Source organism: Sus scrofa, chromosome 14 (assembly GCF_054392235.1).
Source record: "Sus scrofa isolate SSC_HxYL_T2T_F1_AM1 chromosome 14, Sscrofa_HxYL_maternal_Yorkshire_Landrace_v2.0, whole genome shotgun sequence".
Taxonomy (NCBI): Eukaryota; Metazoa; Chordata; class Mammalia; order Artiodactyla; family Suidae; genus Sus; species Sus scrofa.
The window spans coordinates 138,704,077-138,721,154 of NC_139396.1; the positions used below are offsets into that span (position 1 = coordinate 138,704,077).

General features: G+C 38.6%; 1 protein-coding gene across 8 annotated transcripts in view; it reads left to right on the plus strand.

The window, feature by feature from the left end:
* SORCS3 (sortilin related VPS10 domain containing receptor 3) overlaps nt 1–17,078 on the plus strand; it is a 612,545-nt gene that overhangs the window by 430,315 nt on the left and 165,152 nt on the right. The gene's annotated exons all lie outside the window — the stretch shown is intronic.

The following is a 17,078-nucleotide window of genomic DNA, read 5'->3' on the forward strand; positions in this document are numbered from 1 at the left end:
ACAACGCCAGATCCTTAACCCAGTGCACCACAAAGGAACCTCTGTCCTGTTTAGGAAGACTGCAAAGATACAATGGAAGATTAATTTTTCCCTAATCATGGGTGTTAGGTTTCAGAGGAACCCTCAGTAAAGTATTTCACCATTTAGGAATTTTTAAATACTCATAAGGGCTTTCGTGGATTCATATCTCTTCTTCATACCTTAACTATGTTTTGCTCTATTAAATTTTATTTTATAGTCAATTAAAACCAGGAATACAGCATAACCAAATAAAGGTGCCATTGATGGTTTGTTTTCATTTTGCATTAGTAATAATACATACTGATATTCTTTTTACCATCTGATAATTTCTAGAAAGTTTCAGGAGTTTCCTTTCATGTAATTTCAATGAGATACTTGCAAATTCAGTTTTACTTTGTTGCAAACATGAAGCAGAGGGAGCTTGATCTGTGCCATGGCTGGTTCTGTAATAGGTGCTGTTTCTAACCCTCTGGTTCACTCTGGCCCCCTTCTGGTCCTGGAGATGGAAGAGGTGTTAGGGACACTTACTAACCTGGTTGGCATATCTGAGCAGGCAAGCCTCTAATCCCCTGCTACAGACTCATGATAGTGTCACAGTCCCTTCTGTACATATCTCAGCTCATTCCATTCTCAAAGACCTAAAAATGAGTCAAGCCCAAGCCCCCCAAAATGTCCTTTTCTCTGCTGTATTTGTCTTTCTTAAGGCTTCTCGGCAAAAATTTCCATGTAATGTATCCACTCTCATTAGCCTAAACTTTTTCTATTCCCAACATTTCCTCACTGATTATTACCAGATAGTAGTGACTCCCAGTTCATGTAATCTAGAACCAACATTTTCTGAGATGTCAAATGTATATAAATAATGCATTTATATTCCGTAGAATGCTCTGTTAAGGACTTGCCTATGTAGAGAGAACAGGCAATGGGGCACGATGCTTATGATCCTTAGCTCTCAGAAAAATGACTGGGTTCAAACCCCATCCCTTCTCTCAGCAGGTAGTAGAGTCAGCTTATAGGGGAGGTTAAGATCGTGACTCGAAGCCACCTGGCTGGTTCAAGCCCTAGTTTTGCTACTTTCTAGGTGTGAGATTTTCAGCAAGTTACTTAAGCTTTCAGTGCCTAATTGCATCCTTTTTAAATATGGGGGAGTTTGTCGATGGCTCGGCTGGTTAAGAATCTAGAATTGTCACTGCTGTGGCTAGGATCGCTGCTGTGACACAGGCTTGATCCCTGACCTGGGAACATCCGCACTGCTGTGGGCACATCCAAAAATAAAAGAATAATAATAATAATGGAAAAAGACTGATTCCAGATGTGTAGGATCAATATGTATGTGAAATGAGATCAGCATTTACATTTAAAATAGTGCCTGACATACAGTACTCTCAATATTTGTGAATTATTAATATCCTGTGACTTTAGGTTTGTTACTTAATCTCTCTTATTATCCTCATTTTACTGAAGATGAAAATGAGATGAATGGTACCTTGAGTATTAATTAAGATGATGCTTGTAAAACACCAAACACAATGCCTGACACAGTAGCCATTAGTGTTTATTATTATTACTGTATGCACTTTCCCAAAATTTTCCACAAGTTTATTCCTTGAAACTTTACCTCCACGCCGAAAAGAATCATGGAATATCAGCATCTTATATTTCTGTGTTTGCTGTATTTGGGTGCACTCTCCAGTTATTAGGTTTTTAGAAGTTGAGATTTCTTGGGGCTTTAAGATGAGGGACCTGACTGCTTCCACCTGGTGAAAGTCAGAGAGTTTTCTGGTGAGATGGTGAGGTACAGAATAGCAAGAGTTTGTGAGCATGCATCTCAGTAGTGTTAGGGTTAGCTGAGGAAGTGAAATCTCTGTGTTCTTATTTTTGCTGTTTTGTTAGCAGGGGAGGCACAGAGTTCACGCATCAGTCAAGTGCATCCAGGTAAGGCAGTAGTTCCCAACTAGGGGGCGACTTTGTCCATAGGGAATCATAGGTGATATCTAGAGACTGTTTTTTGTTGTCAGAACTGCAAGGTTGCTACTGCATCTAGTAGAGGCCAGGGCTTCTGCTAAATGTCCTGCAGTGTATAGGTTAGCCCCCACCCCAGTAAAGAATTATCCAGCCCTAAATGTCAACAGTGCCAGTGTTGAGAGACTCCAGGGTAATGCTGGAAGTACTGCAGAAAATAGGCAGTGGCTTTCCTCTGGTGCCCAAGGGCAAGAGTATTCTTACCTTTAGCATCCAGGATCTTTTGCTCCACCTTTGACCAGCTGAGCAGATTAATCTCTCCCTCTCTGAGTCCAAGAACATAGCAGCTTTGAAGTACAAATCTCTTATCTCTTATCATTTAATCTGAAGTTATGCCTAATCCTGAGTTGTATCTGGCAGTAAATGTTAGAGAAAGATGATTGGCATTTCTGTTCTTCAGAAGCTCATTGTCTGATGGGTTCTATAGTAACAAGACTCTTTCTGTTTGTAATTGATGGCTTAAGCAAATAAATATGCAAGCACAATCATTAAGGTACATTATGGGTTTATGTGGATAAACAGGCTGCAAAGTTGGACCAGGACTGATAAAAGCATTTTTTATTAGTTAAAACTATTCAGAGAAACAGAACCAATAGGATAAACAGTTGATATACTTACAACCATTGTGTCCCCATGTAACCATTCTGCTTCACATTTTCAGTACAATACTCAATAAGAGTATTGTACTGAAGACATGAGACATTTGATATTTCATTATAAAATAGGCATTGTGGTCAATGATTTTAACTACTTGTAGGCTAATGTAAGTGTTCTGAGCTCATTTAAGTTAGGCTAGGCTAAGCTGTGCTATTTAGTAGCTTAGGTGTATTAAATACATTTCAACTTAGGATATTTTTAACTTTTGATGGATTCATCAAAACATATCCAATTTAAGTCAGGGAAGATTTGTACTGTTGAATTCAATTTTCTAATCATTTGTTGAGGATTTTTGCATGTATGTCCATCAGGTATATTGGTCTCTAATTTTCTTGGAGCACCCTTTTCTGGGTTTGATATTGGGGTACTGCTGGCCTCGTAAGGTGACTTTGGAAGTGTTTCTTCCTCGTCTAATCTTTTGGAAAATTTTGAGAAATACTGGTATTAGTTCTTATATCAATGATTGTTAAAAGTCACCCTTAAAGCCATCTGATGCTGGACTTTCTTTTATTTGGGAGGTCTTTGATTGCTCATTCAATCTCCTTACTAGTAACTGGTCTGTTCAGATTTTCTATTTCTTCATGATTCAGTCTTGATAGATTGTATGTTTCTATGAATTTATCCATTTCTTCTGTGTTGTCCAATATGTTGCCTTATCATTTTTCAAAGTAGTCTTTTATGAACCTTTGCATTTTTGTGATGTTAGTTGTACTGTCTATTCTTCCATTTATAATTTTATTTGTCATTTATTTTTTCCTTGGTAAATCTAGCTAAAGACTAGTCTTTTCATTTATCTTAATTCATCATCTTTTTTATTGTCTTCTAGGTCTCTATTTCATTTATATATCCTCTGATCTTTGTTATTAATTTCTAATAAGGTTTATGTTTAGTTTAGCTCTTTTTTAAGGTTTCTCTAGGTGTACATTTAGATTGTTTATTTGAGATCTTCTTCCTTAATGTACATATTTATTGCTGTAAAATTCCCTCTTTGATATATCCTGTAAGATTTGGTATGTTGTGTTTCCATTTTCATCTGTTTCAAGATATTTTTAATTCCTCTTTTTTTAACAAGGATTTTTATTTTTTTTCCATTATAGCTGGTTTACAGTGTTCTGTCAATTTTCTACTGCACAGGAAGGTGACCCAGTTACACATGAGTGTATACATTATTTTTTCTCACATTATCATGCTCCATCACAAGTGACCAGACATAGTTCCCAGTGCTATACAGCAGGATCCCATTGCTTATCCATTCCAGAGGTAATAGTTTGCATCAATTAACCCCAAATTCCCAGTCCATCCCACTCCTTCCCCACCCCCCAGCAACCACAAGTCCGTTCTCTATGTCCATGATTTTCTTCTCTGTGGAAAGGTTCATTTGTGCCATATATTAGATTCCAGGTAAAAGTGTATCATATGGTATTTATCTTTCTCTTTCTGGCAGGATTCACTTAGTATGAAGAGTCTCTAGTTCCATCCATACTGCTGCAAATGGCAGTATTTTGTTTTATATGGCTTAGTAGTATTCCATTGTATATATATATATGTGTGTGTGTGTGTGTGTGTGTATGTGTATATATATGTGTAGGTGTGTGTATATATATATATATATATATGTGTGTGTGTGTGTGTATATATATGTGTGTGTGTGTGTGTATGTGTATATATGACACCTTCTTAATCCAGACATCTATTGGTGGACATTTAGGTTGTTTTCATGTCTTGGCTATTGTGAATAGTGCTGCAATGAACATGTGGGTGCATGTATCTTTTTTAAGGGAATTTTGTCCGGGTATATACCCAGGTGCGGAATTACTGGGTCATATGGTAGTTCTATGTACAGTTTTCATAGATACATCCATACTGTTTTCCATAGTGGTTGTACCAATCTACAATCCCACAAAAAATGCAGGATGGTTTCCTTTTCTCCACACCCTCTCCAGCATTTGTTATTTGTGGACTTATTAATGATGGCCATTCTGACAGGTGTGAAGTGGTACGTCATGGTAGTTTTGATTTGCATTTATCTAATAATAATTAATGTTGAGCATTTTTTTCATGTGCTTGTTGGCCATCTATCTGTCTTCATTAGAGAAATGTCTATTCAGGTCTTGCCTATTTTTCAATTGGGTTGTTGGTTTTTTTGCTGTTGACTTGTGTAAGTTTGTATATTTTAGACATTAAGCCCTTGTCAGTTGCATCATTTGAAACTATTTTCTCCCATTCTGTAAGTGGTCTTTTTGTTTTTTTGTGGTTTCCTCTGCCATGCAAAAGCTTTTCAGTTTGATAAGGTCCCACTGGTTTATTTTTGCTTTTATTTCTGTTGCTTTGAGACACTGATCTGAGAAAACATTTGTAAGGTTGATATCAAAGAATGTTTTGCCTATGTTCTCTTCCAGGATTTTGATGGTTTCTTGTCTTAAATTTGAGTCTTTAAGCCATTTTGACTTTATTTTTGTGCATGGTGTGAGAGTGTGTTCAAGTTTCATTGGTTTACGTGTGGCTGTCCAGTTTTCCCAGCACCACTTGCTGAAAAGACTATTTCCCATTTTATATTCTTGCCTCCTTTGTTGAAGATTAACTGACTGTAAGTGTATGAGTTTATTTCTGGGTTTTCTCTTCTGCTCCATTGGTCTGTATATCTGTTTTGGTAGCAGTACCACACTGTCTTGATGACTGTGGCTTTGTAATATTGCCTGAAGTCTGGGAGAGTTATGCCTCCTGCTTATTTTTTGTTCCTCAGGATTGCTTTGGCAATTCTGGATCTTTTGTGGTTCCATATAAATTTTTGGATTGTTTGTTCTAGTTCTGTGGAAAATATCATGGGTAATTTGATAGGGATTGTGTTGAGTCTGTAGATTGCTTTGAGTCATATGGCCATTTTTACAATATTAATTCTTAGAACTCAGGAGCATGGAATATCTTTCCATTTCTTTCAATCCTCTTTAATTTCCTTGATTAATGTTTTACAGTTCTCAGCATATAAGTATTTCACCTCCTTGGTCAGGTGTATTCTCAGGTATTTGGTTTTTTTGGGTGCAATTTAAAAATGTATTGTATTTTTGTGTTCCTTTTCTAATATTTCATTCTTGGTATACAGAAATGCAACTGATTTCTGAATGTTAATCTTATATCCTGCTACTTTGCTGAATTTGTGGATCAGTTCAAGTAATTTTGGGGTTGAGTCCTTAGGGTTTTCTATATGTAGTATTATATCATCTGCATACAGTGACAATTTTACCTCTTCTCTTCCAATTTGGATGTATTTTATTTCTTTGGTTTGTTTGATTGCTGTGGCTAGGACTTCCAATACTATATTGAGTAAAAGTGAGAGTGGGCATCCTTGTCTTAGTCCAAATTTTAGTGGAAGACTTTCAGCTTTTCTTCATTGAGTATTATATTTGCTGTGGGTTTGTCATACATGGCTTTGATTATGTTAAGGTATGTTCCCTCTATACCCACTTTGGTAAGAGTTTTTATCCTGAATGTATGTTGGACTTTGTCAAATGCTTTTTCTGCATCTATTGAGATGATCATGCAGTTTTTGACTTTTCTTTTGTTAATGTGGTGCATGACGTTGATTGATTTGCATATGTTGAACAAACCTTGTGAACCTGGAATAAATCCCACTTGGTCATGGTGTATGAACTTTTTTATATGTTGTTGGATTTGGTTGGCTAAAATTTTGTTGATAATTTTTGCATCAATATTCATCAAAGATATTGGCCTATAATTTTGTTTTTTTCATGATATTTTTGTCTGGTTTTGATATTAAGGTGATGGTGGCATCATAGAATGTCTTTGGGAGTGTTACTTCTTCAACCTTTTGGAAAAGTTTAAGGAGGATGGGTATAAATTCCTCTTTGTATGTTTGGTAGAATTTGCCTGTGAAGCCATCTGCTCCTGGGCTTTTATTTGTAGGAAGTGTTTTTATTACATATTCAATTTCATTTCTAGTGATCAGTGTGTTCAGATGATCTATTTCTTCTTGATTCAGTTTTGGCAGGCAGTAAGTCTATAGAAAGTTATCCATTTCTTCTAGGTTGTCAGATTTGTTGGCATTCAATTGTTCATAGTATTCTTATGATTTTTTGCATTTCTGCATTATCCATTGTGATTTCTGCTTTTTCGTTTCTTATTTCGTTTATTTGGGTTTTTTTCTCTCCTCTTCTTGGTGAGTCTGGCCAGAGGTATGTCAATTTTGTTTACCTTTTCAAAGAACCAGTTCTTGGTTTGATTGATTTTTTTCTATTGTTTTTTGAATCTCTATTTTTATTAATTTCTTCTCTGATCTTTATGATTTCTTTCCTTCTGCTGACTTTAGGTTTTGTTTGTTCTTCTTTTTCTAATTCATTTAGGTGGTGGGTTAAGTTGTCTATTTGAGATTTTTCTTCTTTTTTGAGTAAGGCCTGTATTGCTATGAATTTCCCTCTGAGCACTGCTTTTGTGGCATCCCATAGATTTTGAGTGGTTGTGTCTTTATTATCATTTGTCTCAAGGTATTTTTAATTTCCTTCTTGATTTCCTCATTGACCCATTGGTTTATTAATTGCATGTTTTTTATTCTCCATGTAGTTAGTTTTTTCTCATTATTTTTCCTATGGTTAATTTCTAGTTTCATGCCATTGTGGTCAGAGAAGATATGTGAAATAATTTCTATACTCTTAAATTTTTTGAGGTTAGCTTTGTGCCCCAGTATGTGATTGATCCTTGGGAGTGTTCCATGTTCACTTGAGAGGAATGTATATCCTGATTTTTTGGATGTAATGTCCTGAAAATGTCAATTAAGTCTAACTTTTCTATGGTGACCTTTAGGATCTCTGTTGCCTTATTGATTGTCTGTTTAGAGGATCTGTCCATTGATGTGAGTGGGGTGTTAATGTCTCCTACTATGATTGTATTCCCATAAATTTCTCCTTTTATGTCTGTTAGTGTTTGTTGTTGATATCTGGGTTCTACTATATTAGGGGCATATGTATTGATGATCATAATATCCTCTTCTTGAATGGATCCGTTTACCATTAAATAGTGTCCTTCTTTGTCTTTCCTTATGGCCTTCATTTTAAAGTCTATTTTGTCTGATATGAGTATTGCAACTCCTGCTTTCCTGTCTTGTCCATTGGCATGTAATATCTTTTCCCACCCCCTCACTTTCAATCTATGTGTGTCCTTTGCCCAAAGGTGGGTCTTTTTTAGACAGCAGACTGTAGGTTTTTGCTTTTTTATCCAACCTGCCATTCTGTGTCTTTTGATTGGAGCATTCAATCCATTGACATTTAAGGTAATTATTGATAGATTTGCATTTATTGACATTTTAAACCTTGTTTTCCAGTTGATTCTATGTTTTTCCTTTCTTTTTTTGGTGGGATGATTTCCATTTATTTTATTCTTGAGTAATTTCCTTTTTAGTTTTTGTGAATGTAATGTTTGATTTTGGTTTGTGGTTGCCCTCTTTTTGAAGTATGTTAGCCCCTTCCTTTATCTGCTTGCTTTAGCCTGTTAGTCATATAGGATAAAACATATTAAAAAAAAGAGTCTATATTTTTTTACTTTCCTTCCCCACATTCTATGCTTTTGAAGTCCTTTTTTAACATCTTCATGTTTGTCCTTTTGCTCTTCCTTGTGTTTATCATTGCTTTTACAGTAGGGTTTTTTTTTTTCTTCCTTCTTTTAGATCTGTATGCTGGCTTATTTAAGTGATTGCTTTCCAATTGTGGATTCCTCTATCCTATTTGTTTTTACTTCTTCCTTTTCTATTTAGAGAAGCCCTTTCAATATTTATTTTAGACTGGGTTTCGTGTTGCTGTCCTCTTTTAGCTTTTGTTTGTTGGAGAAATTTTTATTTCCCCTTCTATTTTAAATGATATTCTTGCTGCATAGAGTATTCTAGGCTGCAATTTTTTTCCTTTCAGAACTTTAAATATATGTTGTCATTCCCTTCTGGCCTGTACTGTTTCTGTAGAGAAATCATCTGATAGCCTTATGGGGGTTCCCTTATAATTGACCTTTTGCTTTTCTCTTGCTGTCTTTAGAATCCTCTCTTTATCTTTAACTTTTGCCATTTTTATTATAATATGTCTTGGTCTGGTCCTATTTGAGTTCAACTTGTTTGGGGCCCTCTGTGGTTCATGTATCTTGATATCAGTTTACGTTAGATTTGGAAAGTTTTCAGCCATAATTTCTTCAAATATATTTTAAATCCACTTTTCTTTTCCTTCTGGAATTCCTATTATTTGTAGATTAGCCAACTTATATTATCCCATAGATCTCTTCTATTGCTTTTGTGTTTTTTTCATTTGGTTTTCTGTCTGTTGTCCTGATTGGATGATTTCCATTATTCTATCTTCCAAGTCACTAATTAATTCCTCTGCATTATTCATTCTGCTCTTTAGTGCCTTTAGCTCAGTTTGTGTCTCTGCAAATGAATTTTCTAATTTTTCTATTTTTCTCCTTATATTTTCTAGTTCCTTTCTAAAGGAATCTGCATTACTGTTCATAATCACTCAATTCATTGATATTGATATTGAGCCTTAATTCCTTCAGTATTTGCATTACTTCCCTTTTGAACTCAATATCTATCAGATTACAGAGGTCTCTTTCATTGTTTTCTGCTTCATGTGAATTCTCCTGGTCTTTTAAATGGGAATCGTTCCTGAGCATCTTCATTTTGCTTATGTTTTTCTTTTTCTGTTGAGTTTAGGGAGGCCAAACTGTAGTCTTGCGGGGAGGGCTACTTCTATGCTAGAGCTCCCCTTTGTATTTCATGGGGGGGTTACTGTTTATTTTTGGCATGGGAGTTTGAATATTAGTTGTCTCTTTCTTCAATGTGAGCAGGCTGTTATCCCTAGGGTGCTGAGTCTGTTTCCAGGGAGAAGGAGGCAATGGGTAGGGCTGGTAGTCAGTGCTTGGTTGCTGGGCTCCTAACAGCAGCAAGGACCTGCAGGAAGGTGGCACAAGCTACTAGTTTCAGGGCCTTGGGAAGTAGTAAGGAGCCTTAGGCAGACTTACAATGTATCCAGAGCATTTGGCAGTGGCAGCAGCAGGGTGTATGAGTTCTCAGGGGAGTGAGAGCCACAAAAGATAGTATTTGATTGCAATGCTCTCCTCTGAGGTGATTTTGGCTGCAAGTGGTGCCTTTTCATGGACCCCTAGTGGTAGTGGGCCATGCCCACTCTGGAGTCACTGATAACTGTGGTGGTTTGCCCCATCACCTGCAGACCACACCAGAAGCACCCTGTCTCTCTTAGCCCACACAGAAGGAGCTGCACAGTCTGCTCCTAGTTGCAGGATCCTGGGAATTAAAAGAGATTGAGTGTGTGGGCAATGCCCAGAGCATTTGGCAGTGGCAGCAGCAGGATCCGTGTGCTCCTAGGGGTGTGAGAGCAACATCAGGTGGTGTTCAGTCATGATGCTCTCCTCTGAGGTGCCCTTGAGGTGATAGGGGCCACAAGTAGTTCTTGTCATGGAATCCTAGTGGTGGTGAGCCATGCCCACCTCTGGAGTCAAAGATAACTGCAGTGGTTTGCCCCAGCCTCCTGTAGACCATGCAAGAATCACCTCATCCTGCTTAGCTCCCCCCCCCACCCGGAGGTGCTGTATCACCTGCTCCGAGTTGTAGGTTTCTGGGAAGGGACAATGATCAAGCATGTGGGCACTGCCCAGAGCATTTGGCAGTGGCAACAGCAGGGCGGGTGTGCTCCCAGGGGAGCGAGAGCAACAACAGGTTGTGTTCCATTGCAATGTCCTCCTCTGTTGTGCCCTCTGAGGTGGTTGGGCTGCAAGTGGTTCTTTTTCAGGGATCCCCAGTGGTGGTAGGGAGTCAGAACAGACCTCTGTGGTAGTTTGCCTCTGCCACCTGCAGACCGCACAAGAAGCATCCCATCCTGCTTAGCTCACACAGGAGGTGCTGCCTTAGCTGCTCCTAGTTGTAAGGTTTTGGGAAAGGACAGTGATCAAGCATCTGGGTGCTGCCCATAGCATTTGGCAGTGGCAGCTGAAGGGCAGGTGTGTTCCCAGGAGAGTGAGAGTGACAACATGTGGTGCTTGGTTGCACTGCCCTCTGTTTCTTTGGCCAACGCCTGAGGTGACTGGGGCCACAGGTGGAGCCCATTCACAGGCCCCTAGTGGTGGCAGGCCACACCTCCCTCTGGCCTCCAAGATGACTGCCAAGTTCTGTACCTGCCACCTGTAGGCACTAAGTCACACTGAGCCCCCCTGCTACCCTTAGCCCACACAAGAGGTTTCCTGCCACCCATAGCCTGCACAAGAAGTGCCAAATCTTCCGTAGCCCGAGCAAGTGGCTTCTTGCCACCCATAGCCTTCCTGCACCAGAGGTGCCCCACCTTCTGAGAGCTTATGTGTGTGCATGCACAGGGAGATTCCTATGGTGGTCCACCCTCCTCCTGTCTCCCTCCCCAGCAAGTGTACTTTGCTTCTCCTGCAGGCCCAGACCTTTTCTCAGGTTCCCTTTGCCCTGGAGTTCCACTCTCCAGCCTGTAGCACACTGCTCCTTAGCTCCTCAGACTGTCCCCACATAGCCAACCCTCATCCTCTCCCCAGAACAGACCTCTGGAGCCTAAGTCTTAGTGTCCAGCCCCCCCCACCCCACCGCCAGACCATCTCAGGCCGTGGTGTCTGGCGGTGGTGCAGATGATCTGTGCAGCTGTCACTGTACTTTGCCCTCTTCAGTCCAGCTCCTGTGCTTTTCTCTGTGACTTTGAGGTCCCTCTGTCTCCACTGATCTCCCAATCAGTTAGGTGGCTTCCCAGAATGTGGGTTCCTTTCTCTTTCACAGCTCCCTCTCAGGAATGCTAGTCCTGTCCTTATTCCTTTTCTCTCTCTCTCTTTTTCTTTTTTTCTACCCGGTTATGTCAAGAGTTTCTTGCCCTTTTTGGAGGTTTAAATTCTTCTGTCAGCATTCAGTACATGTTCTCTGCGAGTCGTTTTGCATGTAGATGTGTTTTTTTGATGTGTTTGTGGGAGAAGGTGAGTGCGACGTCTTACTCCTCTGCCATCTTGATCCGCCTCCCTAATTCCTCTTTGACCCATTGGCTGTTCAGGAGCATGTTGTTTAATCTCTACCTATTTGTGAATTTCCATTTCTCTTGCAGTTGCTTTCCAGTTTTATACCATTGTGGTTAGGAAAAGTTGCTTAATATGATTTAATCTTCCTATATTTATTAAGACTTTTTATTTTTTGCTTTTTTTAGGTTGCACCCATGACATATGGAAGTTCCCAGGCTAGGGGTTGAATTGGAGCTACAGCTGTGTGCCTATGCCACAGCCATAGCAGTGTGGGATCCAAGCCGCATCTGTGATCTACACCACAGCTCATGGCAATGTAGCATCCCTGACTCACTGAGGCCAGGGATCAAACCTGTGTCTTTGTGGATACAAGTCAAATTTGCTTCTGCTGTGCCACAATGGGAATTTCTATTAAGACTTTTTTGTGCCCTAATATATGATCTATTTTGTGAAATGTTTCATGTGCACTTGAGAAGAATATGATTTTGCTGCTCTCAGATACAATGTTCTGTATAAAGTAGTTCCTCCTTATCCATGGGGGACACATTCCAAGACCCCTAGTGGATGCCTAAAACTGAAACCATGGAGAGTACTTAACGCTATCTATATTTTCCCTATACATTCATACCTATGATCAAGTTTAATGTATAGCTTATGCACAGTAAGAGATTAACAACAATAACTAATAATAAATGGAATAATAACAAACGAAGATGTGCTAGACAAAGGGATGATTCATTTCCCAGGTTGGATGGAACAAGACAATGCACTATTTCATCATGTTACTCAGAATAGTGTGCAATTTATAACTTATGAATTGTGGGCCTGCCCATTGTGTCTCAGCACGTTAAGAACCTGACTAATATCCATAAGGGTATGGGTTCAATCCCTGGCCTTGCTCAGTGGGTTAAGTATACAGCATTGCTGTAAACTGCTGCATAGTTCACAGATATGGCTTGGATCTGGTGTTGCTATGACTATAGCATAGGTAGGAAGCTGCAGCCACAATTCCCCCACTAGCCTGGGAACTTCCATACACCACAGGTGCAGCCCTAAATAGAAAAAAAAATATAAATTGTTTATTTCTGAAATTTTTTGACCACATTGACCTTGGGTAACTCAAATTGCAGAAAACAAAACCTAGGATAAGACTGGACTACTGTATGTCTATTAGGTCCATATGATCTAAAGTGTCGCTTAAGTCCAATGTTTCCTATTGAATTTTGTCTGAACAACCTATCCACTGGTGAAGTCCCCTAATATTATTATATTATTATTTATCCCTTCAGATCTGTTAATACTTATTTTATATATTTAGATTCGCCTATATTGGGAGCATAAATATTTCAAATGATATACGCTTTTGATGAATTGGCCCCTTTCTTAATATATAATGACCTTTTTTGTCTCTTCTAACAGTTTTCTCCTTAAGGTCTGTTTTGTCTGATATAAAGATAGATACCCATTTTTTTTTTGGTTTCCATATGCATGTAATTTTTTTTTAATTTCTTCACTTTCAGTCTGTGTTGTATTCTTAAAGCTGAAGTCAGTCTTTTGTAATTTTTTTTTAGTGGCCACACCCATGGCATATGGAAGTTCCCAGGCCAGGGATCAAACCTGCACCTCTGCTGCGACCCGAGTCTCTACAGTCATAGAGGTTAACTCCTGAAGTGAGTCTTTTGTAGGCAGCATATAGTTGGGTCTAATTTTCTTTATATTCTCAGCTACTCTATATCTTTTGTTTGGAGAATTTAGTCATTTGACATTTAAAGTAATTATTAACAGGTACAGATTTACTCTTGCTATTTTGTTAAATGTTTTCTCATTGTTTTGTAGTTCCTTTATTTCATCTCTCTCTCTCTTCCTTGGTGATTTGATGACTTTCTATAATGGAATAGTTAGATGCCTTTTTCTCTTACTTTTATGTACCTTCTTTAGGCTTGTTTGGTAGTTAACCTGAGGCTTATACAAAATATGTTTTATTATAACAGTCTTTGTTAAGCTTATAATAACTTCAAATGCAGCAGTTTGCTGATGGCCTAAGTGGTTAAAGAATCTGGCATTGTTACTGCTGTGGTCAGGTCACTGCTGTGTGCAGGTTCAATCCAAGGCCTGGGAACTGCCATCAAAAAAGAAAAAAAGGTAAAACTTCAAACACATACAAAAGCACTCCCTGCCTCTGCATTTCATGTTGTAATGTCTCAATTTGTATCATTTGCATTCTGTATCTATTAAAAAATTAATTTTATAGTTAATTTTAATAGTTTATCTTTTAACCTTCATACTGGATTTATCAGTGATTTATTCACCACCATTAAAACATTAGACTACTCTGAATTTAACTATATATTTATCTATAGCAGTGAATTTCATACTTTTATATGTTTTCCTATTACTATTACTGTTATTTTATTTCAATTTTAAGGTCTTTAGAGAAATTTTAACATTTTCTCTAGGGCCGATATAATGGTGTTGACCCCCTCCAGAGTTTGTCTAGAAAACTCTATAGCTCCATCAATTCTGAAAGACAATTTGCTGTATAAGATATTCTTGGCTAATTTTTTTTCAGAATTTCAAATATATCATTCCACCTCCCTCTGGCCTGCTAAAAGTTTTTGCTGAAAAATATGCTGGTAGTCTTCCATAGTCTTATGGGAGTTCCCTTGTATATAACTTTTTTTTCCAGTCTTTGATAGTCTTATGGGAGTTTCCTTGTATGTAACTTTTTTTTCACCTTTGGCCACACCTGTGGCATATGGAAGTTCCCAGGCTAGGGTTGAATTGGAGCTGCAACTGCTGGGACTACACCACAGCCACAGCAATGCCTAAATTGAGCCACATCTGCAACTTACACCACAGTGCATAGCAACACCAGATCCTTTAGCACACTGAGCAAGGCCAGGTATCAAACCTACATCCTCATGGATACTAGTTAGGTTCTTAACCCACTAAACCACAGTGCAAACTCCAAAAGTTGTTCTTTTGCTGTTTTCATGATTCTTTCCTTGTGTTTAGCTTTTGATAGTTTAATTATAATGTGTATGCATGGTTCTCTTTGGATTCATATTATTTGAACTCTCTGTGTTTCCTAATTCTGGATATCTGTTACCTTCCCCTAGTTAGGGAAGTTTTCAGGCATTATTTCCTCAAATAAGTTTTCTATCCCTTTCTCTTTCTGGAGCATTATAATGAGAACATTGGTCTGCTTGAAGTTGTTCCATAAGTCTTTCAAGCTATCTTCATTTTTTAAAAAGTTTATTAATACCACTAATTTGATGAATTCCACTTTCCTATCTTAGAGACCACAGATCCTTTCTTTCACTTGATCTAGTCTTTTATTGAACCCCTCTGTTGAATCTTTCAGTTCAATTATTTTATTCTTCATATATGCAATTTCTGTTTGGTGATTTTTAAAAGGTCTTTCTCTTTGTTGAAATTATCACTGTTTTCATGCAGTGCTCTCCTGAATTTTATAGGCATCTTTATTACAGTTGCTTTGAATTCTCTACCAGATAAATAACTTACCTCCATTTCATTAAGATATGTTTCTAGATATTTATCTTGTTCTTTTGTTTGTAACATATTTGTCAGTTCCTTCATTTTTCTTGACTCTTTGTCTTGGTTTCTGAGTATCAGATAAATCAGCACCAGACACATCTTCCAATCTTGACAGAGTGATCTCATGTAGGAGAGGTACCTCATTGATCAACTTGACTGTGTTCGTAGTTGTCTCTCAAACTTTTGTGATTGTCTAAGCCTCCTTCTTTGTTCTTAGTTAAAGTATGCCAAGACCTGTTAGTGTTCCAAAGATGAGAAGTGTAGTCAGCATTTGGATGCAGGCTGATGCTGGATACTCAGGAAGCATGTGTTAAAGCATGTAGTTAAGCTCCTTCCAGGGGGAAACTAGACAATAGTCATTTTTGCCCACTTTCTAAGTGCTGTGCCTTGGTGTATAGATGCAAGGGTGAGTGTATGCCTGTGCCCATTAATACTGTTTCTTAGTTTGTTGCAGCCCTTGTGCCTCATGAGTGTAAGCCCCATTGGTTATTAGACCCAGGTGATTCAGGAGTTCAGCCCTCATGAAATAGTCACAAGAGTGGGGTGCCAGATATGTGTACAATCTCCTTTCAGGGAGATATTGGTGACTTTAAAAAAATGTTATTATATTGGAGTCACTGGAAGGAGAAGATGGAAGAATTGTATGCAGCTTTTCTCCATCATTGAAGAGGATCTCAGCCCTGAGGAGTCTGCTAAATTAGAAGCCTCAAGTGGCAGCATTTAAAGTATTTTCCCTTTCAGGGAAAGAGTGGAAGATGGCCATTTTTTTTTGGTCTGCACCTTCTGTGCTGAAACTTGGGGGGATAGATTATTAAGAACTGCTTCTTTGTTACAATCCCATGGGACTCATGAATGGAAATCCCATTGGTTATCAAAGCAAGAAGATTTGGGGACCATCTCTTAGGTGGTAGCCCCCAAAGCTGGGGGTACAGTCATGTGTATGAGCTTCTTCCAGGGAGTTACTGACAACTTGGAGATGGTTGGATGCAAAATGGGGGAGAGGTGTTCTTCTGTCTCTGGGGATAATCACATGCAGCCCCTAGAAGCCTGATCATCAGGCAGCAGTTGTTAAAGTATTCTGATAACTACTTTAGGGGAAAGACATGATTTTTCCTGCTCCCTCTGCACTGAGCCATGGAACAACAGCTGCAGCAGTGTTCCATCATCCATTAAGAACTGCTTCTTTGCTTGCTGTAGTTTTAGGGACATAATGCTCATTGGCTTTTAGAGTTAGTTGTTTGGAGGACCCTCCCCTTTGTGGCAGGTCTTAAAATTTAGGATTCTAGATGTGGGGTCTAAACCTTTTGATCCTTGGGGAGCATCTGGGGATTAGGGGTTCAATCCTAATTGTGTGGAACTGCCAGGGGTGGGGTTTATGAAGAGAGTAAGTCTAAGCCCTTTCTGGCCATTTCAATGTGGATATTTTCTCATTCATTTTATATATAGGAGTTGCTCAGCTAGTTTTGGGAACTCTTTGATAGGCTATTCCTCCATGTATACATTGGGTATATCCATGAGAGGAAGGGAGCTCAGGAGTCTCCTATGTTGCCATTTTGGTCTTCTCTTTCTATTTCTTTCTGAATCTCAGTGTCTGTCTGTCTGTTTTTTTGTATCTCTATCTCATCTCATCTCTTGACCACTATCTTCATACAACCCTTTCTATCCCTGTTTCTCTGTTGAGCTATATATCACAATGTAAAGTCTCTTTTCTTTTTCTTATGTATATCCACATTAGTCTTTTATACTTATTCTTCCTATCAGGCTGGAAATATTTCTTCCAGTCATTTTATCACGGT